Here is a 24,408-nt window from a genome sequence, read left to right as displayed (position 1 = left end):
TTCCTGCTGCCAATTCCTGTTTCATGGAAGGGGTACCTGCACAATGCTGTGTGCCTTCGCAAGACCAAAGCACTGGCTCATTATGTTTGCAAGGTGCTCCAAGTTTCTCTATTTAAATGAAATTATATGTTAAGGGCTATTGATAAGCTAGAAGCTGAAATTGTAAATAACTGGACTCTCAACCTCTACAGCCTTAATCAGCTGAATACAGGACAGCAACAGCAATTAATTCTGTTGCCTTTCTTACAGATGTAATGTCATCAAGAGAAGTGATTGTCTCCCTTTTTTTTTTAAGTTGGGTAGCAGAAGCAACATCCTGAACATGGAGTAGAAGTGATTGTGAGCTGGACTACAAAAAAATCTGATAGCTCAGTTAGTGTTTATTTCCAGATATTTGACTATTATTGCACTTTTAGCCATTTATCTTTTTCTTTTCCAAGATGTGACTCACTGAAGTATGTTTCCTAGCTGCACTGCAATCTTTGTGGTACAAAACAGAAACAGAATATGTCTGGATTTTATTTCAAACTTCATCTCATAAACATTGTGCAAAGACTCCGTGTAAACACCCTAATTGAGTTAGCATTTGAACTTACCATAGATTCATCCTTTAATAAATTTAAGGTCTTACAGATGCCAAAAAACCAGTCTGTTTCATTTAGCACACTGAAGTCTGGGTAGAAATAAATAAATGCTAACGTTTCTAAAGTTTCGTATCCATAGAAAATGGTGAACGGTGTCCCAACAAATGATGTGAAAGCTGTTGTATAGTCTGTCCCTATCACATTATGAAGAGCACTTCTGCCTTTTGTCAGGAAGCACTTGTTGTAGTGTGATGATTAGGCTACATTTATAATAGGAAATTACCTGAGTATCTAGTAACAGGGTGTTCTGGTTTAAATGCAGAATTTTCTTCACTTTGAAGGGTGGATTGTCACATTGATAGGTTTGTGAATCACACTGGCATCTGATGGAGGACTAGAGGGTCTAGCTTGGAATATAAAGCTCTTTGGTTTCAGAGGTATACATTTAAAGTGCCATAAAGAAGAATTGATTCAGAATTAAACAGTCAAGTATTGTTGGCTTTGAAATATTTGCTAAAATTTTATGCATTCAATTATTTCTTTCATGGAAGAGTACGTGTGTGCTTATGCACAGAAAGTAAAAGTACTTGCACTCCTTTTGTTGTCTCCATAATTATTTCCTGCCCAGTCTTGTATTTAGCAGTGGAGGAAGAAAGGCAAGTTTGTTTCCTTTCTCTTTGGTTTGGCAAAGAAGTGACTCAGATGAAAAAATGTGTTGGCAAGTCCAGTGACCTGTGAAATCAGTCAGAAATCAGATGAATCAGCTAAGGAATTAACTGCAGAAATAAATTTAAAAATATTAATGTATCTTCATTTCTGCTTTAGCTGTGTTTCTGCACTGAAATCTTTCTATTAGATATCCATAAGAAAAGCATAATCTGAGTTCCCCTACTAAACCAATAAAACAAAAGTGAACTATCACATAAAAATTTACATATAGCTTAACAGGAACACTTAATTTGAAATGTTCAGTAGACCTTGCCATGGAAGTGGGAACCTGCTTTAAGAAACGTACCTCCAAAGTACAACAATTGTGAAACCTGGATGAAATAATGGGATAAAACCAAAATAGTTTAAAAAAGAAGGAAGGAAAGAAAGACAACTTAGTTGTGTGAGAACAGGCTTGGAGTTCAGGTCTGCATGTTTATATTTCTGTAAGTTTTTAGAGAATTTGCATCTCAAAATACCCTTAAAGAAAAGAAAGCAGTGTATCTGATAAAATATGTCTCTCTGATTTGAGTGCAGTGTTCATGTCACATGGACAACAAAAAGAGAGAGTCTGAACATCATGTGTCAGACTCACTGGACAAGTATTACTACACAATGTAAATGCAAATGCTTTGGTAAATTTAAAAAAGCAGATACAAATTTGAGGTCTTCCTTCCCTTTCAAAAAACCCAGACTTTCTTTTTCTTTTGGAGAAACTGTCTTGACAGCATGAATTGGGGGGGGGAGAAACAAGTGGAAACAGTACCTGCTAGTAGCACTGCATATTTATTTTAGCAACTCTTAGGTGGCTGACAGAGCTTAAGTGTCATATCTGATGGAGAAGGGAGACCAAGTGTTATTAGTCAGTATGTTTGCTTTGTGTGGGAGCTGAAGTCACTGGAATTTTTTCTTAGAGGACTTGACTGTGACCTCTATAATCAGAAACTGCCCTCTGCTCCTCACAGTTCAGTGCTGTCAGCAATCATTCACACCCAAAGAGCGACAGTGGTTTGTGTAGCTGTCTACAAAGCTGGGAGGGCTGTGGTTTTCGCAGCATTGCTAAAATACCTGACACCAAGCTCTGTGGGCTGAGCTGGTGCTGCAATGGGCAGCACAAACAGCAGTGAGCTTTTCATCAGCTTTCATGGTCTCTACTGCTTGCCACAACTTGTATTTCTAGTGGGTTGGGTTCCATGATGTAGAGCAGCTAAAGGAACTGGGATGAGGCAGCATCCATGAAATAAATGGCACGGAATATCAACTGAAACTTAAATGGAAATTATTTATGTCAAGCTGGCTTCTGTTGGAAGACCCATACTGACAACTGCTTATCCAAAAAGGTTTTCAATTGCTCTGCTCAATGTAAAATCCCCAAGGCTTAATAAGGAAGGTGGTTCATACACATATAGTGATACAGAGTCAATAAGCTGCCCACAAATGGATTAGAAGTCATTTGCCTTACAAGATTTCTTCCTGGTGAACAGAGATTCTTTTGCAGGAGAAGGGAATGAAGCAGCTTGTAATCTGTCTCTGCAGTGAGTCTTTTCCAGGAACAACATAATTGCATTAAAAAGTTATTTTAGATGTGAAAAAATATTATAAAAACATTAGAGTTTGTTGTATTTACTTGATTTCATCTTCTTCGATGGACTGTTTCAAGGCAACACCATCACTAAGCTTGGAAGCTGTTGTGAAGTATTTGTGAAGATGCTTGATGTGCTTATTTGTGGGAATTTGGACTTGGAAAGCTTTTTCCCCCTCTGCTTTTATCAAAGTAGTAGCTCAAGCTGCAAAACCATCTGCCCCAGACAGAAAAGGAAGCATCATCCCTCTCCACTCTAAAGAATAATGAGAGGAAAACAGGAAATACATCTCAAGGAATGTTTCTCCTGTGTTCTAAAAGATGATGGCTTATTAAACAGACTTCACCTATTTTGCTAGGGTGAAAATCAAATAGCTTTAACTAGTGTTATATTGCCCACCTACATCTCTGTTTCATACCTACCTACCAAACTGATTGTGGTGTGTTTGGGGATGTGTGGTGTCTGGGTATTTTTGTGCAGTATTGGGGCTTTTGGGTTTTGCTTTTTTGCTTTTCTGATGACAAATTCCTAAATTTGTAGATACACAAGTTCTTTGATTTCTGTATATTAGGAAAAAAATAAGCTTTTGCTTTTTGTGGGTGGGAGTAGAAGTAGGGCAAGTACCTAAAATTCCTCCTCTTTTCAATTTTATAGACCTCATACAAGTGTTGGCAAATACCTGACTGTTTTGCTGTTTGTATCGGAGAAAAAGCCTGTGATTCAGATTTCTCTTCCCTCTGATTCTTCAGGGGAATTGCGCTTCTTTTACTAAGTTTTATGACTAACTATGCACTTGATTGAATAACTGGAAATACTACAGATGGTAACTTCCATGCATAGGTCTAAGCTGCTCCTTTTTTCTTTTTCACAGTTCCTGTGACTGTTGATTCAATAGAAGGTATTTTTTCTTTTTTTAATCTCACCACAAATAATGAGCTGATCACAGGGTCTTTGCAGTGTTACTGTGCTGTCTCTGCCCTGAAGCTACTACCTCAAACCCTAACAGGAGGAGGCTTTCCCAACCTGCAATCCTGTCCATAAACATAACCTTCACTAGAGATGGATGGTTGCTCTTCACCTTCTGTCAGGGTGCAGCTTAAAATTTAGTTTAGAACGCCTCACCATTTGCTGTCAAAAACATTCTGTGGCATGGGTGAAGCTTGCGCACTAAAATGGGACAAGTTTTCTATTGCTTTCCCAGGAACTGCCTTTCCACAGTTTACTAGGAAACAATTAATTGAAACCCCAAATTTACCACCCATTGAAGCTGCACAGATGTGCCCAATGGAGCTTCACTGCCCCTGCACTCCCAGGGAAGTACAAAGCATTGTGTGCTGGTGGAACCAACGGTTACTGTGTTGCTAATTAATAATTCAGCACTGCAAAACACTCTAAATTATTTTTCCCCTCTTTTCAAAACAACAAGTATATCTTTTTCTACTTAAAAAGATAAAAAGCCCCCCTTTTAAGGCTAACCTATGTTTTAAAATAGAAATCGCATGTCAGTTGATGATCATCCAATTTTCAGTAATTCAGGACAAAAATCTTGCACTTCACAGGACTTTTGTTCTGCTTTTCTCCTTTTTGAATGCTTGTATAGTTCTTCAAACGAAGTATGTAAAGATCTAATTTTTAGCCTGTTTTTTTTCACTTCAGATGTGCTTGTCTTTATTCTCACTAATTAACTTTCATTCTTGAATTTGATGCTGAAGTAAGCAGCACCCAGGACAGTTTCAGTAAAACATAAAAGAAAAGACACTGATTTAGCTCTCTGAATTTTAAATGAAGTAAGTTACTGATGCAGCTTTTCTATCTCTACTTTTTTTTTTCTTAAGAGCAGCAAAAGATTTATTAAAATTACATTGCCTTATGTAAGTTACAAGCTATAGATACTTTCCAGATTTTAACAAATTTCTGGTAGAACTATTTCTTTTTTTCTTTTGGATGCTTTAAACACCTTCAAGAACAATTAAAAGAGAAAGTTCATTCACTGTCAAAGGGATTCTGTCAGAGACACTAGAACAAAGTGGGGCTGAGGCAGTTTGGAGGAAATAATACTCCAACTTTGCCCTTCTATTTGTAATCGGCATAAACGTGTCAAAACAAAGGACACATCCAAGAATATTTCTATCCCTTCAAAGACCCAGACCAAATTACAACCAAATTCTTTCATCATTTTTGTTTTATATCTGGCCAGTCTTTTGACTTAGATAATGGAAACTTAATTCTTCCCTGCTGCAAACTGTTTTGCAAGACCAGTGACTACGAAGTCCACCTGCTTAAATCTGAAGAACAAAAAGATATTTAACATTTGTTGTTGTTCTCAGAAAATATCCCCGAGTATTCTGGCAAGGCTTTTTCAAGACAAAGCTAAACCTCTAGTTCAAGAATGACATTTATCATGACCTGTAATACAATGTTGTCATCAAGGTAGCAGACTTGGACTGCTCAGGTTAAAACGCTGCGTCATTCAATCTGACAAGCTTAACACTTCCACTCAGCAGACCCTGCTTAAATTCCTGTCTTGACCTGACTATTCAGATGTCTAAAATCTTTAGACATATTTGACCCGGGGTTCCCTAGGAACCACCAGCTTTTGCAGGAACTGCAGAGGGATCTCTTCACCAACACATGCCAGGATTTCACAATGCTGAGTCTGCACACAGCCTGCTGCATGGTAATAAATATTTTTCCACAACTACTCTGTCAATAAGAGAACTGCTTGGGATGAGTTGCTGTGGGCTACTGTGTTTGTAGCATGACTGTGAATATTGTACCTATATGTGATGCTCTCCTGAGCAGATCCATTCAGCACAGATGAGTTTGTATTCAGTCTCCACTGGGCCAATGTTTTTCTCTGTATTTTTCTGCTTTCTTCAGGCCTCTTTCTTATGTTCACTTATTTAAAGGGGCTGACATAGTACTTATTTTTCACTGCAGGATGTTCATTCAGCAGTCCTTCTAACCTGATCTGAGGCAGTCAACCTTTGGTTTCAACAGATATTCTCCCCAAAATTCATACTGAAGAATTGAAAATGTTCCAAGGTGGTTAAGCACCTTTCAGAGGCATCCTGCCCAGCACACAAGGACCAGCAAAAGGAGCCTACTAGAATGTTCTCCTAAAATTGTCTGCTACAGGTTTCCATACTGTGAAATATCCTATTCTGGGAATATCTGTTCCTATAGGCAGCGTGTCCCTTCTGGATTCCTGAAAGGCTCTGGCACTAAGGAGGAGGAAGAATTCTTGAGTGGAAGATGAAGTAAGAAGAGACAGGAAATGCTTGATTGAAGAGAGGGAGGATAAACCTGCCTGACAGTGTGCCAGTATGTGTCCAAAGGAAATGCTGGAATCTCCCTTCTCAAGGGACTTCAAAAACTAAGCATTAGAAAATGTACTGCAGGGAACAATACTGCATTGGCAGGAAAATGGGATAGATGATCTAATTGTTTTCCATCTTGTCTAAGTCTGTGAATAATCCAGGTCTCTTTAGCTGCTCTTTTTCCAACTAATTTCCAAAATATTCTAATTTGGGAATTACTTATTTTGAAAGAAATTATATTAATAATTATTTATTTTAATCCATCAGGTCTGAGGTGCAGCATATTCTGTAACCAACTTTCAAAATTTGTAGCTAGATGTAGTACTAAACTCAGGCAATTATATATATAGATACAGCTTGTTTCTACAGGATTTATCTGCAGAGTTTTGGAGGCAGTCATACTCAACTGTTTGGTGGTGTGATATGAGTAATTCTGTGCAAGTAAATCTGTAAAGTTTGCATAATAATCTTTGAAGAGATTTTGAATTTCCTTTGTTCTCCTGCTATCACAGATTTTTCCTGATACAATGACAGCAAGTGTCCCAGTATCTATATGGATGTTAGTTAGCATGACAAGCATAGACAACCTATTTGTCTCTAGCAGGCTTGGTAGTATTCATTAATTTATTAAGGGGGCAGAAATAGAAAGGATATTTTTGCTGAATTGGAAATTTTATGGGTTTTGTTGTGCTGTTCACCTACAAGGTTTAAGGTAATTTATTTGTGCAAAGAGCCTTCATCTTTTCCCTTATTTCTGTAGTCCAAATTTGGTGTAGTTTGTATTCTTTCTATGTGACTTTTGATTTTAGCTCCCCATTAAGAAAATTCTATATATAAGCATGTGTACACTTGCATAAATATTAAAGCATCAGGGAGATACTTAATTCTATCCCTGGTATGAAATGTACATTGCTTTAACTCCAGCCATTCACAGACTGAGATAGATGAATCAGATCTCAGGTTCAGGAGGTTAGGCTGAACCTTATCTTATTGCTTATCTAAGCAATATGGATGTCTCAAACAGCAAGACTGTAAGTTCTTTAAGAGAGAATTCATATAGCTCTATCCTTGAGTTCAGGGAGGTGAGCTAAGCAGATTTCAACATGCTATTACTTCACAAACACTAACCAGTTTATCATCCTAACTTGTATATTAAGGAGTGTATCACCAGCATATTTTCACACAAAGAAATCGAGACACAAAATTGTACTCAGACTTACATAAGCAGTGGGTGACCTTGCTGCTGATCATTGAAGTATTCAGGGAAAGTTACGTGCCTCATGAGTGTGCATGCAGATTTTGCATCCAGGTCCTGCACTTGAAATGCAGACCTTGGCATGCAGGGTACCCTGACCCCAGAAATGTCGTTTCATAATTTACTCAATCAGTGACATGTAGCTTGTTCTAAAAGCACAATACCAGCATGAACTTTCATTTAGAAGAAATAGTATCAAGAAGCTGCATCCAACTAAGTATCTACCTCTTAAGAAGAGAACTGATTCTCTTTTGGATCCGAGGCATTATGATGACTTGTTTAGGATAGACTTTCAAGGCGGCAATTAATGCTGACATCCAGTTACTTTTGCTAAACTTATAAAATTGTTAATCCCTTTGTGACTCTATTATGGAGAGCTTGTCTTAATCATCACAATGAGAAACTTTTTTGAAATGTCCATGCTGGAATTCATGATGGTGTTTATTAATTTGAGAAAATGAGCTTTCATTTAGCTCCTGTCACAGTGAAATTTGTACAACACACTCAAAACAAGAGCATCCAGCAGTAACACAGTATGTTCTTAATCAGAAAAGAACTTACTGTGAGCAAGGGTTCAGCCTAAAAAAGAAATAGGAAGCTTGCAGCTAGCTCTCTTTGTGAGCTTCAATAAACCTGTTCATCAAGATCTGTTCAGCAGTTCTCTATGCTGCAGGAACACCTAAATATTGGTCAATTTAAATTTAGCCTGCAAAATTCTGTCCTATATACCATAACTGTTCATGATTCAATTATTTTGTATTATTATAACTCTTGAAAGAATGTTGTTTTAAATATAGCTGGAAAAAATCTTTAGGTATAGGACAAGAAGGGCTAAACTAATGAATAGTTTATAAAAATGTGAAACAAATGTTAAATAATCATTTATAGTCGGTAATAATAAAGTACCTGGAAGAGCTAAATGGAAATAAAATTGCTGAGTCAGTTTCAGCTCTGTCCAACACTTGTTGAAATAACTAAGCTTTTTCTAAGAGACCTGACTGATGTTTGAATAGTCCTTTGGGCTGGGGAAGATTCTTCTTTTGAACTGAAAATATTTTCAGTCTTTTTAAACTTCCTTCTTCTTTTATGCACTAGAAGTTTAGCTATCCTGAAGCACTTCAGTAAAAACAACACACTTCTGTTTGGTCTCAACATAAATGAATTTGAAAACCTATGCCTAGCAACCACAACAAGAAGACTGATGTTTGAATAGTCCTTTGGGCTGGGGAAGATTCTTCTTTTGAACTGAAAATATTTTCAGTCTTTTTAAACTTCCTTCTTCTTTTATGCACTAGAAGTTTAGCTATCCTGAAGCACTTCAGTAAAAACAACACACTTCTGTTTGGTCTCAACATAAATGAATTTGAAAACCTATGCCTAGCAACCACAACAAGAAGATGCTATTGGTTTAGGTTTTATTTTTTTAAGGTTTTATTTTTTCAGTAACACAACCTTAAGTTTGAGCATCTGATAGAGGGAATGATTCTTCTTTTTCTAATTAAAAAATTATCTTTGAGCCTCACTCTATAAAGGGGAAATTTTCCAGCTGTGTCAAGCTATGTGCTTGAATCTTCAAGCATTTTGACAGTCTTATGTATTTTCTCCCTGCCCACGTGAAATCAAGAATTTCCTGTTGAGGACATAATTGCAAGTTTACTGAGCTGAGAGACTTCTTTTGAGTATAGATTCAAGCTCTTTAAAAAGGTATTTACCCTAAAGAATGTGCAGAACCTTTCTTAAAATATGCTTATGATTGCCAAAAGAAGGGACTTTTAATGTATGCATGTGAAATATTCAATAGGAATGAACTGCTGCTCCAGCTCTGAAAAAAGACTACTGAGAAAAGAAACTTTGCCAGATGACACCAGGTCATGAAGTGCTTTGTGAGAAATGTCTTGGCCTGTTCTAGTTACTGATGCAACTTGCTTTCCACTTCAGTAACACCAAAATTTCACAGCTGAATGATGCCCTAGAGATTATCAGGAACACTAAGAAAAATTTCCCATCACCTCTGATTAATTACCCAGAGCAACAAGTGTTCCCCTAGGCCATGTCTTGTCTCAGCTATACATAACCACTACTGTGTGGATTTTAATGAAGTGCAAATTCTGTAGCAAGTAGGACAAATTCACCACTGCACCATGTGGTCTTGTTGGCAACCTGGTAATGTAAATCTAGAATAATAGCAATTGCTCTCTAATATAATAGTGCTAAGAACTTTAAGGTTACTGATTCAAGTGTATTTTGAGGTGGGGAGGATGAAAGGAGGGGAGAAACACACTAAAAGAGCTTCAGCAGAAATTACTTTAATGTATAAGAGTTATTTGTAGAGGAAATCAAGGACTATAAGCATTAGCACAATATCTATGAAAAATCTCCAATCCTTTCTACAGCATGAATACTGACTATTTTTTCTTGTTAAATATTTCTTCTTTTAAGTATTTTTTTCTCTTTATTTTTTATATCTATCTACCAGTTAGTACATTTAAAGTATTTACTAGTGTCCGTAAGAATATACAGTAGGTTATCCAAAACAGATGTGGTTTTTTAATTAAAATAAAGTACTCCTGTGTTATAATCAATATGTTACAACATATAATTAGCTCATGAATATCATGGTCACATCAGGTTAGTACACTGAGAATTATTCATAGCAGTTTAGATCTGTTGGTAGATTTGGGATGCATGTCCACTTGGTTAAACAAAGTCATTGCCTTTCCCAACATACCTTGCCTTGTTTATATTCCCACAACTGAAGAAGAAAAATGGTATTTGTTTAGCAATGCAAAGGAAAATTCATTTGGGACATATTTTTGTTTTGCCAAGTCATGTGTTTCAGTGTCTTTCTTCCTCCTTTTCAGCCCTAAGCTGAAGCACAGCTTTGCTCAACATTGCAGTGGAGGGTGTATGTGTTTTGAACCTTTTTTTCCTGTTATTTGTACAGAACACAAGTTTGAAAGAGTTGGAATAATAGAGACACAAGTGTCTCTTAAAAATCTGCACAGTTTCAAAATTTTGCATAGACTTGTCTGTAATCCTCTAAGAAATCCAAACAAACCAAACCAAACAAAAAGAACCCCACCCAAAACAATTGCCAGAAGACCTATCAGGTTTACTACTGAGTTTATCCAGGGAAAAACTCTGATGTTTCACAAGTAGCTATTAGCTGCCAATCTTTTCACTTTGCTTGCTGTGCATGTAGTGCTGCCCATCACCTGTTGTTAATTATAACATCCTATAAATCTAATGTTAGAAGACTAGCACTGGGACACAGTGCCTGCCCTGGCTTAATGGACACTCTAGGAAAAAATAATTTTTCAAAATGTATTCCTGGATAAGCTTCTATGAACCTGGCATTGTCATGGACTGATATTCTATTAAGAAAAAACACAAGTGAGTGCCTTTAAACAAAGAAGGTGCTGGCTTTTTACAATCATTGTGGTTTCAAACACCGTATCAAAAACCACTATGATGGGAAGCTATCATTTAATAAATCAAAAAAGCTTATTCGGTAATAAATATTTTTCTTAGAAACCACAATATTCTCTTTTCTATGGATCATATGACTTTCCAGTTCCTGAATTTTTTTACATCACTGGACTAACAAAGGAACATGGGAAATAACTCTGCATGGTGAAATCACTCAGTTAAGCTATGCCTACACTGTGGCTAGAACAACTTAAAAATATGTGACTTCAGGCATATGTGATCAAATTATTCCCTTTTTCAGGTAGCCACAAGTTGGCTGAATTTGGCAGTGCTACCTTTCTGAGATAAGGAAAGTGTTTCGTTTTGACTAAATCATTTAAATTTAATTTCTTAGCTTTGTATTCTACAAGGGGGGTGAGTATTATTTCCATCTCCAGTATAGGAAATAGTTTCTTGCCTGTACAGGCTCTGAGCATTAAAAAAAAACACAACAAACTAAAGAAGGCTATGAATTGCTGCTCTGTTCTATGTTGGCTGCTATTCGGGTAACTTCCACTTATATTGATAAATCAGCCTTTGTAGTTAGCAGTGAAAAGAAAGCCAGTATTTCAAATAAAAATAAACATGAAACAAACTATACAAAGATAGATTCTGCTCTCAGTGACAGCAGTCTAAATTCAGATTTGGTCTAGACACAAGTACTGTAAAGACTTGCACATAAACATCTATAAGAAACATACTGTTGCATTTACACAGATGTATTCTCATGTGTAGAATAACCTGTAGACATAAAATATCAAACTGACTGGCACCTATGTATTGACATTACTACAGACTATCAGGTCATCTTAAATATTCAGTGATGGGCTTTGCTGGAAACATACATGCACTTCCATACTTGCAAGTATTTGTATATCAATTCATACATAAGTAAGTTTCACCTAAAGAATAGAAGTAATAAATTCTTCTGTAAGTAATACTGCTCTGTGCAAAAGTCCTTCAAGTTTTCCAATGTCTGCTAAGAAAGGCATAAAAAAGTTTATACAAACTCTGAAGAATCACCTTGTTTTACTGGAATCCCTTTTATGATGCACTTCTTATGCAAAGACCACTGTATTCTTCCATTTTTTTGGTTCCACAATTATTCAATATTCTGAATTTTTGTGTTCCTGGGTGTGAGATTCTTTTTCTAATGAAGTGCAATGTGGACATGAATATATTTGTATAGCTTCATCGACTTACTGGCTCTGCTTGCTGGTAAAAATATGGTTTTGATTATCCTTAAAACTCTTGATTCAACCTACTTTGGGGAAGTTGAGCTATATTGTTTTTTACTGCTCATATGACATGGTGTGCATTCTAGCTGAGATCCAAGGTACTGTACAGTGGACTTGCATCAAAAGAGAAACTGGTGCAGCAAACCTTGACTGGAAGCTGAAATGTAACTTAAGGAATATTAATAACAGAAACATATTGAAATCAGAGTTCTGGCTTTAAGCAAAGAATTTCTCAGCAGTCCAAAGTGCTGGTTTAGGAGATGGATAGGACAAAAATTGCTGAAAATATATAAGAAATAGGAAGCCTTGGAAAAAAATAAAACTGGGGTATCATTTGTTCAACAGACAGGCTTTAAATGACCTCAAAGAACTATGTTCCATGTTGGTTTCTGTTTTGTAATGAAATTCCAGTACTTTGAAAGCAAACATGGAGCCTGCAGCAGCTTTGTTAGATATATCTATCCTCTAGCTGATCTTTCTGTGCTCCTAGCTCTGCATTTTGTTTCTTTTTGTCTGGAGTGGTGATTTTATGACAACCCATTTAAATCTTCAGGATTCATGTTAATATACTATGAATGTTGTGCAATGCTATTAGGATACAGAATTATTAGTACCCTATGTATGAGTACAGAAAGTCACAGAGCTCGTGTTAATACCAACCTAATCAAATGTAACATCAATTTGGAATATCAGTATCTTGATTACTGGTGTGCCAGGAAAGGAAAAGATACTTTCTGAAAATCTTCTTTACCTAGCTTGGTTCTGAAGTTAATTATAGCTCTGCCTGCTTATGGGCAAGCCTCAGAGCCAACTGCTTAGGTTGTAGTTTTTTACTACAATTCTGCTGTTGAGTGCCATCCTGTCTGCATCCTCAGCTGCATGTTCCTGTAACTCACTGTCCCTACACCCTGTGATGCTGAACTGCTGTGAGCAGTTCCATTCTCGAGGGAAAATGTGACACGGCTGACCAGTGGCTGGTGGGCTTTCAGAAAGGCACCTTTCGTGCTGAGTCATACTAATGAAGTAAACCAGTGTAGGGACGCCTATCCCAATGAGCAGAAACTGATCTCAATTTGTGTCTGAAAAGAAGATTATGTCCTCAGCAAAGCCTCCCTTTCGCAGAATATCCTGACATCTTCTGGCTTTGTGAATGGAGAAGTTCTCATCTCTGGCTAGAGGTCAGCATTCTCATGTACTTTCTACCTCTTGTCTCTGAAGACTTTTGACAAGATAGATCCTTTTTGATGGCAGTATTTTTTCTTAGGAAATGGAACTTAGGCATGTTAATCGCATTGTTTCAGCATTAGACTTTTTCATTAATTATGTCAGAAAATTACCTCAGTTTAATAGAGGAGTACTTCACTATATCAATTCTGATGTCCAGACTCCACATCCAGTAATGAAGAGATCATAACAGTGCTGAGTATCAAATTTGAAGGATTCTGCCAATCTGCATTTTCTTTTCTAGAAAGAGAAGGAAGAAAGAATGTATGTTAATAGCCTTCAAAAAGGCAGGAGAGCAAAAAGATATTTTTGACTTGAATAAATAAGTTACTGAGGGTTTAATTTATTTTCTTATTTTAAAATTTTTTACATTATCAGATATTAATACATGAAATAAACATGAAACAGGCAGGGAAAACTGTGTTTAAAACTGTTGCTCAGGTTACAAAGGCACCATGAACGACTCATATTTTGGTTTGTTCTGTTTTTATGTGTAATATCATCTGCGTTCCTCCCCTATGCTTTGGTACAGCTCTATAATTCAGAGAAAACTGTGTTATTTTCTCACTGGACAAAGTTGTATATTACAAAGGTTCATTCTTTCTAGTTGTACACAACTAGTTTTTCTCTCCTCAACAGCAGTCAGTTTCAAGCTTGGTCAGAATTTTAAACAAACAAAAGCTGGAAAGATGAGAGAGAAAATTTAAGTACTTCGGTGTACAGTGTAAGCTCTGGTTTATCACAAAATACCAGACAACAAACTGCATCAACCAAAGCTAAAACCAAAGTAGTTTTTCCTCTGCCTCATAAATGAGTAACAGTCGACAGCTCTGGAATGTGCACTCCTCTCCTATGAAAACATTTTTCCACTCTGCCTTTTCCAAAACTCAAAAATTCAAAGCTAAACTACTACATGTTATAAAAGAACAAATTTACCATGACACTTAAACAAAGACATGAGTCAGTGTATTCAGATTTCTTGAGGGAGGAAGGAGTTATGTTTCTTGTTAAGGCAAGGTTTGCAGTAAAGAAGTTATTTTTATAGTTTTATATATGTCCCTATAATTATTTATTCACACAGATGTTCTGTTTTACTGCACAGTTAAAGCTGTAATTCATGCCCTTTTTGTAATGGATATATTAATTGAGGTTTGCAACATTTCTCCTCAGAAAGCAAAATATTAACATCCTTGTTAAACAAATGGGCTAATGCAATCACAGACATTAGGACATTTGCTTCACTATTATTTAGGATATCCATGGCAGTCTGGGAACCTCAGCAGTTTCTCTTTGCTCTGAAGAGTGCTACTTGTGTTCTCAGAAATTGCATGAGCAACGTGGCCAGCATGTATGTTAACAGCAGAGACAAAATGAGGTGGCCATGGACAACCTGTATCTGGAATAAAATGCAAGCAATTTTGTGTCCTCTTAAATGTGAGATGTAGCACATAATAGATTAAGCAGCTGAATTACTGTATGTAGTTTTTAAAGCTGTCTAGGAAACTTGGAACACCATTTTCATTTATTTGGAACAAGTGGTTGACTAATTTGTCTGCCTTGAAAAACCTCTACAACTGTTCCTGACTGGAATAAGATGAATATTCTGAAAGTCATTGCTCTTGTAAAACAGGAAAGAAGTACAGAAAGTCACAGAGCTCCTGTTAATACCGAACCTCATTGAATGTAATATCAGTTTGGAATATGTTAAAGGATGCAAACTTCTCCTAGGTACTCTAGCAGCTTTAAAATGTCCACTCTTTCAAGAAGATTGAAGTGGCAAGTCTTGTCACTTGTGGATTTTGTCCTTCGTACAAAATCTGGGGTAGCTAGATCAAAGGTCTGCTCTAGATTCAGACCTTTGACACTGAATGTTCTATTCAGTAGGACAGAACCAAAATCAGAAAATCCTTGAGCATGGAGAAAACTGATATATCAAACTGTATCCAACAGCCTTTGCACACCATCAGGATTGAGTTTTCCCTTATTAATAAAAATGTATAGATTTATTAGGTCAGTCTCTAAAAGCATCATTTAGCAACTGTAGAGACAATATGCTCAAATTGAGGGGCACAATTTTTTTCCTTCAAAAGTAATTTTTTTTTCCTGGCTGGTTGCTTTACCTATAGTCATACGTTCTCTTTAACCTTTTTAATATTCTATTATATTTCACATGGGAATACAGAGAGGCTTTTATGCAATTAATAAATAGGGTTTTAAAATTTTTAACTTTTTAAATTGGAATGTTTTGATTTTTCATTTGTCTGTTTTAGAGGCCTTTAATGAACTGTACCATTGAATTTAATGTTGGTTATGACAGAGATCATCTGTGGCAAGTAACATTTCTAGTTGAAATGGGAGAATGTCACAGTCAGTTTTGTTGGATACAGGCATGTCACACTGGAGATAATGGCTAGAAGCATAGGTCACCTGAAGAGGGGAACCGGCATTAAGTGGCCCACTGGGTAGATGAATCATGTTTGATAAACTTTGGAATAAGGACAAAAGTGAACTCTCCTCGATAAACAATAAACTAATTTAATTTTTAGTCATCATGCATTAAACTTTCAAAGTTACTAAGAAAGCAACACCAGGATATAAATGTCATTGAGCAATAAAGGGCAATTAGGAGGCAGTGCCTTGATAGAAAGAGGGCAGATGATTAGTACCAGGCCAGTGGTAGCTGTGCTGGCCTCCTGTGTGTGAACAAGGATGAAAAGGTCCCTGCTCCCTTTCCCTGGAGCCAAGCACAGTGCTCACCTACGAGTAGCTTTGTCTGGCTACATGGGCAACACAGGCAGCAATGCCTTACACGTTCTGTACCAGTCAGAACCACAGTTTGGGCAAAATTGGTACCAAACAGTGCAATAAGGATCACACAGGGTAAATATATTCCTTTGGCTCTTGCTTCCACCTCCCACGTTATGCAAGTGAGCAGGGCAAGGACTTTCACCAGAAGTTAGGAAAACTGTAATTTATAATGTTGATGGCAGGTGGAACAGGGGAGACTGTGGGACCAAGGGAGCCAAGTATTTTAAGCATCTGTTATAGGCCTGTGCCAGATGCGGGATACCAGACAAGATGTGCCATTTGTCTGTTCTTGAATGGAATTTCCTATGTCCCTAATACCAAGCAAACTCTGTTTATTTATAATGTAACTATTTCTGGTTTTGTAGAGATGATTTACAGCACATTTCATCTTTTTACTTTCACAATGACATTTAAACTCTTAAAAAGTTATTTATTTAGCTGTGTAAATTCAGTCAGGAGGCTGTTTTGCTTTGTCACGAGTGAATCTGTAAAGGCTGGAAAACGACTCAGTTTAGGGAAGGGTGCCTTTTGTAGTTTCATGAAGTACAAATTTCTCTCGTCTGGGTTAAAAATGGGGATTTGGGTTCTTAAGAGTCCTGTGTCAGGCAGTGATTTCAAGTGATCGTTTGCATGGGCACAGAGAGAAGAATGATTTGGGAAATGCTGACTGTTCTCTCCTGACAGTGAATTTTCTTCCAATTCTAAGTGATAACATTTAATACATAATTCCAATTATTTCCCGAAGGAATAAGCAGGAATTTATAAGCAAAACATTTTCTCAGAATATGTAAATTCAAAACAACAGCTTCCTAGTGGAAATTCAAGCATTAGTAGTAAAAGGAAATGTTTCCCAATTCTTGGAGTGCATTTCTTGACAAATTTTGACAGAAACACAGACTTCCCAGAGTAACAGCATCTCATAATGAGACTGATTATCTGGAGTTGATTATCCTACCTTTAAGTCTCTGTGCAATCTTGTTAATACAAAACATGTAAGCCACAAATTACATTTAAGACCAGGAGAAAAAGTCAGTGCTGATATATATAGCTCAAAAAGCAAATTGGAACAGCCCTACTGTCCCAAGACCTGGACTCCAGAGTAAGCCAATTGCACAGAAGGGTCTATCTTTTGCATGTCAGTCTTGCTTACTGTCAGCATCCTTCTCTGTCACCAGTGGAATTCCTGTTTGCTCTTGCTCCAAAGGCACATCAGGCTGGACTATCAAACCTGCCAGCCTTTTTCATGGGTCCTTTCTGGTACCTCTGCTCCAACATCACATCTCCCAGTCCTTTACCAGCAGGCTGTGTCCTGATTACCTCACTGCTCTCTGAACTAAGACCTTTCTTTGAACTGTTGCTAGATTTTGAGTTTACAGGCGGTGACACCCAAGACAGACTTCTTGACCTGGCCCTCAGCTGACCCCAGCTTTTTCACTGAAATGTCTTGGCTTCTCTTGGACAGGAAAAGAGAATTTAAAATAAAGAAAAAGCTACAGGATGGAAGAAGTGAAAAGTTGTAGTGATGAATTTGCTAACAAAACCGTAAGGCCCACAATACAACTAATCATAAAACAAGTTCCTCCATGACATTCCCTCTAACATTTTAGGTCACAACATACATCAAAGCATATGCCATTAAGTGCCTGCATAAATGTGCTTCATGAGCTCATCCTTTCCTGCCTCACTTTTTCTGTTTGTAAAGCTGAGGCTGTATTATTAGACTGGGGCAGTACTCTGAAGTCCAGCTTCTGACAAGAGTTGTTAGAATAATTACTGCAGCAGATGTCAGAATCAAGTGAAAGCAGCCATTAACAATCAAAGTACAAACCACAATCATCACTTATGTTGTGTGCTATTGCAGGTACAGAACCAGCAAAGCAGAAAAATGTTCACACTTACTTCTATATGTAAGTCTCTGTTAGGAGAGTATCTCCCTCGTCCCCTCCCCCAAAAAGGTTTTTCTAGTACACTTTGCTGGTTTTAGCTGCAGCTGGAAAAGATACAGCTGTGGTTTTTGGCTTATACAGCTTGAAGCTTGAGCTCAACATTCAGCAACAGCTTAGTCTGAGCTGTTTTACAAAACTATTTTTCTGTAAACATTTTCATTCAACATGTTACCATGTGATATCTGTGCTCCCTTAAAGCATACTAGTGATGGGTGCCTTATCTTCATATTGCCTGACTGGTCAAATACTTACTTGGGAGGTGGTCTGAAAGCTGGGGACAGAGGTAAGACAGAGAACATTTAATGAAAGCTGGATTCTGACACGGAGTCCTGTGATAGTCCAACAAGCCACTGCTGAGTGACAGAGAGAGCAGCAACTCAACTGGCAGCTCAATGAACATAGTCAGTTTGAAGAAGAAGTTAGAAGTTAGCCATTAACTCATGGTTTTGGAAACTGTTATTTGCAAATGGACCCCACACAAACAGGTCATAAAACAGAGGATCCATGCTGGGGCTTGGGGGTTTTGCACACATTTACACTCTTAGGTACTCAGGTCGTTGCTTGAGGTTCAGAACAATCATAAATATAGCTAAATCATATAGTGTACAGAGACTGCTTTAAGGATGCTGCTGCTTCCCACACAGATAAAGTCCAGCCAAGAATAGCATGTGTTTCCTTCTCTGCATCTAAGTGGTTGCTTATGTTCAAAAATGAATGAAATATTCAATGAAAACAAGAATCTTCACTGACACAATCACTGCTTCTTAATATCGTTTCATAAGATAGTGTTGTCTTATCCAAGTGTGCCTGGCTCTCTGAGAATAGCACAGACAGGACAGTATTTGGATAGCTGCTGTTTTTTCTGAAGAGTGGGGAGGGTGTGCCTGTTATGCGGGCATGTTCACAAAGGTTTTAGCCCAGAAAGAAAGAGGTACATCTGGAAAGAGCATAAACCAGGTTGCCAGATTGGCACTGCTACTAGAAATAATTCTTTCTCAGGAAAGTACCAAAATGTGGCTGTCTGGTTTGCCCACAAGTATCCGGGCATTTTTCTTGGCAGGCAGGGATACTGGCAGGTGTTTGGCATTTTGATCGCTGCCCCAACTAGTGTCTATTCTTTCTTCTCTGCTGAAGATGGAAGAATACACTTGTGGTTTAATCACTGGCCTAGGGATTAGGCAAAATGGCTCTGCTCAGATTTTAGTCTGCATGCTTGGCCAGGTCACTTAAGGAAGAATTTTGAGAAGTGCCCAGCACCCACAAACAGGATCGGTTTTTTCAAAAGCTCTCTGCCTCCACTGAGGCAATGGACAGATGATCAAAGGAACTTAGAAAATCTGTCTGCAAGTGTGATTGTGAGAGCTACTGGGTGCTGATCACTTGTGAAAATCTGGTTCTTACTGAGGTGCTCAGATGGGAATCAAACTCTCCATATACCTCCCATCATGATGGGAAGACACTTGAGAATCTGGCCAGGAGCAATCTCCTGAAATGCTGCACCAGGAACTTCCTCTGTGCCTCAATTTCCTCTAAAATGAGAGTGATGTTGTCAGGGTGCTTGTAAGGATAAATTTATTAACCTGCTGTGTGTGAGGTTCTTGGATGCTTCTGAAGCCAGGAAAGGGAGGTGAAGCATTTGTAGCATAGTGTCTTCCCAGACATACCAATCATCTGTGTAAACAGGACTGTGTTAAAGTGACTGGAGCAGGAGTCCAGGAGTCAGCTTTCCTCTGTGAACAATTTACAAGCCTTGAAGTTCAGGAGCTACTGCTTTTTGTTTGTCTCGAACCCTTGATCATGAGTCAGGACTTCACCATGCTAGCAGGTGTAACATACAGAACAAAAGAACTCAGCCTTAAAAACCTTTGTGCAGAACACAGTAGTGCCAGGAAAATACATTGTAAAGAAATGATGAAGCTGTTCCATTCAGCTGTTTACCTTCTGAACTCCCTGCCTCTTGAGTACAGTAGTTTTATAATTTTCTTTCCTCACATGATATTTCTTTCCTCACATCCCACCCAAGTGTTTGGTATTTTTTGGGAGAGTTCTGAGGGTTTAGAATTTCAACTCTACAGGACTGGTTACTCTTACACTAGATACCATATACAATAGTATCTTTTGCAGGTGGGTTTTTTGATTTTAAGATCCAGAGACATTAAAATGGACCTTATTTTACTTTCCTCCTATTTTTTTTCCTTTAACTTACAGCAGTTTCAGTTTTGCCTACAGATGTGGAAATCTGAAAGGTCTTGAACCTCCTGGAATGTGTGCTGGAGCAGCCTTCCCTCACATGATGTGACATTTTCTTTCCAGCTGAGAGTTGAGCCCCTCCGCCCCCCGCAGCGCCCTTCATTTTTGGCCTTCCAGCACCATTGGCATCCGTGTGAGCTAATGCTACCCAGATCCTTCTCCAAGGAGCACCGAGGGCTAGCACGCAGCAGCAAAGCCCCGGGGCTGTATCTCCGAAACCCAAGAAACCTCAAATCCACTGAGTGTTTCCATAAATGCTCCTCAGCCGACTGGGCTGTGGGGAGTTTCTGCTCTCCTCAACCCTTGCCTCTCCTTTGGGAATGGGAAGAGCAGGTTGTAAATGAGTTTTCTGACTGCCCCTGTGCAGAAATGGTGCTGACATAGGAGCGTGAGGGAACCACAACCACCACAGGAGCTGAGAGGTGCTTCAGGGAGAAGGGGCCCAGCCTGATGGACAGGGGCCCTGAGCCAGGGCCATGCTTGGGGCTGGTCCTGCCCTCACCACAGCCTGGTGAGGGTGAGATGTCTCCACAACCTGGTGAGAGCAAGCCATCACCACCTCGCGAGGCCATGGCAGCTTTCCTCAGGGCCATGCTACCGGCAGGTATTGGCCATGGAGCAGGGTGGAGCCCTCAGGGTGCCCTGCAGTTTGGTTTTGTTTTAGAGTAGACTACAACATCATTACAACTCAATCATCGCTAAATGCAATCCGCTTGTTGGAAAGTATGGAATATGTAAAATTTTCTTAAGAAAGGATGTTCTTTAATGCTTGATCTTTGTATACTTTCAAGCCTAACCAACAAGAAGGGAGATTTAATCCACGAAACAGAGACCGGCTAACAAGCAAGCTCTAAGTGATGGCCAGGGAGTAGAAAAACTAATTACTTGTTGGTAGAATTGCCTTGTTAAGGTTTAGGCCTTGATTTTAAGGTTTAGGCCTTCACATGCTTCTGTCATCTTAGATCTGGTGCAAGGTTAACAAAGCTTGGGAAGACAGATGCCCACTGACAGTGGGCACAAAGAACACAGAATGCACAGAATGCAGACAAACTCCTGCTATCTTGATAGCTTTTGGGCATTAGGTACAACATTTCATGTTTTCCTGAAGCTCTCTCAACTCTCTCAATAGGTAGATGAGAGAGCAAAAATATTTCTCCTCATCATGACTGGTGGCAGAGAAGGAGAAGCCAGGAAGGAAGGGTTGCTGCAGCCCGAGTTGAAGTCTGTGATGCTGAATACCCCCAGAAAGTGCCACGTTAGTTCCTCAGTCTCCTTCAGGTTTGGGGGAAATTGCAGGAGCAGCTCTCGGTCTCAGCTGCAGTCATTGTTTTGAAGGATAAGGCTGTGCATATGTTGTGAATGTCCAAGCTAAAATCCCAGCTCTTGAAATGCGCTTGACAAGTGGAGCCATTGAAAATATAATAGGCCTCTGTTTACTTATTGTTGAAATGCTTGTTTTCATGAGATAAGCAGCTAGTAAAAGTTAGTTCAAAGCACATGTAGCAGAGAAAATGCCTTTGAGCAATCACAAATTTAATTTATTTTGCTTGTCAGTCCTTTTGTATTGAGCTGTTGACAGTGTTTAGCATAGAAGTGAGAGATATGATGTTGAAAATAGGGTATTTAGAAAAATAATATAAAATATTCATTGTAAGTGAATTCTGAACTCAGTGAAAGGCAGTTTTTGGGCTTGAAATTTGAATCAAAGAGCTATCTCATCCTGACTGTGGAATAGAAATATTCCATAAGAATCACAGGCCAGAACTAACCACCACTTGGATTTTAAACATTAGTATTTGGAGCTAGTTGCTTAAGAGCAATCTAAAATCTAAATAGAATGAAGGTGACATTACAAAACATACCTGAGACAAATGGATTTCCTTTAAACTACAATTTAAAAGCCATCTGATAATTCTATACCAGTGCATTAAAAAAAAAGAATTACTCCTGTAAATTACTCTTTAATCAAGTATGATGACTGAATGTTAAATATACAGTTTTCTGTATGAACAATGTTTTTAGCTGAGACTAGTAATGCAAGCTTAGGGAACAATCCTGAAATGTCTTCCATGTTTCCTGATGTATTAAGATATCCAAAAGATAATAATAGTCTGTCGGAGTTCCTAAGCATAAAAACATAAAAAAACCCCAAACCCTTGCTGTGGCAGCTTGGACTGTACTGCACAGACATCCTAAATTCAGACAGGGTGGCTGAACTGGTGGAGAGCAGAAATTCCTCTAACAGACACAGAATGTCCAACTATGGCACCACTTTCTTCCATGGAAGACAGGAACTGCTGCTGCATCTGCACCAACAGGAACATAAAGCAGAACAGTCCAGAGCTCTCATTGCCTGGCTTTGAATGCAGATTGTGTGCACAGCAGGAACTCAGCTCATCACGAACACCTTCAGCCTTCACTGCAGCATATTTTTGAGCTATTCGTCCATTAGGCTGATAAGATGGGACAGAATCCTTCCAGTTGTTAATTCACTTAGGGAATTAATAAACAGGCATGGTAGCTGTTCTGAACTAACATTCAGCCTGTGATTACGTATTAAAGTACTGAGGCTTGTCAGTAACGTACAGCAGCATATCACAAGGTGTACCTACCAGTGAATGCTGCAGTCCTGGAGTATCTTCAACTAAAGCGTAATAATGATTACAGCCATTTTTGAAAGTATAGCTAGATTTTGCTAAGCTCTGCCCACCTTCAGCAAAAGTCTGTCCATTTACTGTAGAGCTTGTGTTCTGTTTCAGGGGTGGGGTTTTTTTTTTTGGTGGGGTGGTTGGGGTTTTTTGGGGTTCGTTTTGTTTTGTTTTGTTTTTTGTTTTGTTTTTTTGGGGGGTTTTGGGTTTTTTTGGTTTGGTTTTTTTTGTTGTTGTTGTTTTTTTGTTTTGTTTTTTTTTTTTTTTACCCAGAGTTAACCAGAACTTGAGAATTTGTCATTGATTCTTTAAATCCTTTTCCCTATCAACTCAGCAACTACGGAGGCAGTTTATCACTGAAAAGAAATCTAAGATACAGTTTTGGCCAGCATTGTCTTGGAAAGTTCATTTTATTAACATGGTTATGGTTTTATTTCAAAAACAAGCACTGACATTTTTGGAATCAGTAAAGCACAAGAGACTTACTCCTAAAGGCCTAAGCATTGCATTTTTCTGCAGCAAACAATGTGATGTGCTACTATGGTAAATTCAATTCAAGCCACTGACTGAAAGGAAATAAGTACTGAATGTTGTCTTTTTTTCCCCTTAATTTTCTAAAATATGTTTTGTGTGAATGCTAGTGCTTATGTGATATACTTCCTTAACTCCTCTTTGGTTATTTGCTTTTCATCTATAGCGCAGGTGGCAGACCTATTAATGCTGGCAACGCAAACTGTCCTCACACGCCTGCTTTAATTGCTCAGCTTTGACCTAAAGCAACTACCTCTTGACTTTTTGCTGAAATCTGCCAACAAGGGTCCCAGTTGTGTGTTTTACATTAATATCCATCAACTGAGAGTTCAACTAAGATCACCTACTTCATTTAAAAAGGAATACCAGGAAATATCAGAACCCTTTTCTGTTGTTGTTGCTGCTATTCTTTAAGGCAAGCTGAAAGAAAATTTCTGGTCTCCAAGCTACATAAAGACTCTTGTTCTGATACTGTGCATTCACTGGAACTCCATGTGTGCTGGGAAGAATGGAAGGGCAGAACAGAGGTGAGTTATGTGCTGGCATAAGCAGACTTGACTGCTAGATTCCTTTAGTGGTAAATTGACTATCTTTCATTTGTGTGTCCCTGGGGCTGTGCCACCTTCCATTCTGTCCCTTTGAAAAAACTATGTTGAGTCAGAGGCAAAGTAAGCATCTCCATTCCAGAAAATATGTATTACATACATGTGTTGTTGCTTCATATAATAAGAGTGGGTTTTGTTAGAAACTTGTTTTACTCTCCAGAATTTTCTGTTGCAAAAATGGTCAAATGCTTTGGTTGGAGTTCCCTTATGCAAATCCACAGTTTGCTACTGTCAGCCTCT

General features: G+C 38.3%; 1 protein-coding gene across 1 annotated transcript in view; it reads right to left on the bottom strand.

Annotated features, from left to right (window-relative positions):
* The window catches only part of COL8A1 (collagen type VIII alpha 1 chain), an 87,199-nt gene that overhangs the window by 57,337 nt on the left and 5,454 nt on the right, over positions 1-24,408 (bottom strand). The window contains exon 2 of the mRNA XM_005420622.3: positions 13,494-13,620. The gene's annotated coding sequence lies outside the window, so the exon portion shown is untranslated. The remainder of the gene's footprint in view (positions 1-13,493; positions 13,621-24,408) is intronic.

Source organism: Geospiza fortis, unplaced genomic scaffold (assembly GCF_000277835.1).
Source record: "Geospiza fortis unplaced genomic scaffold, GeoFor_1.0 scaffold1, whole genome shotgun sequence".
Lineage (NCBI taxonomy): Eukaryota > Metazoa > Chordata > Aves > Passeriformes > Thraupidae > Geospiza > Geospiza fortis.
This window is presented reverse-complemented; position numbering and strand designations above follow the sequence as displayed.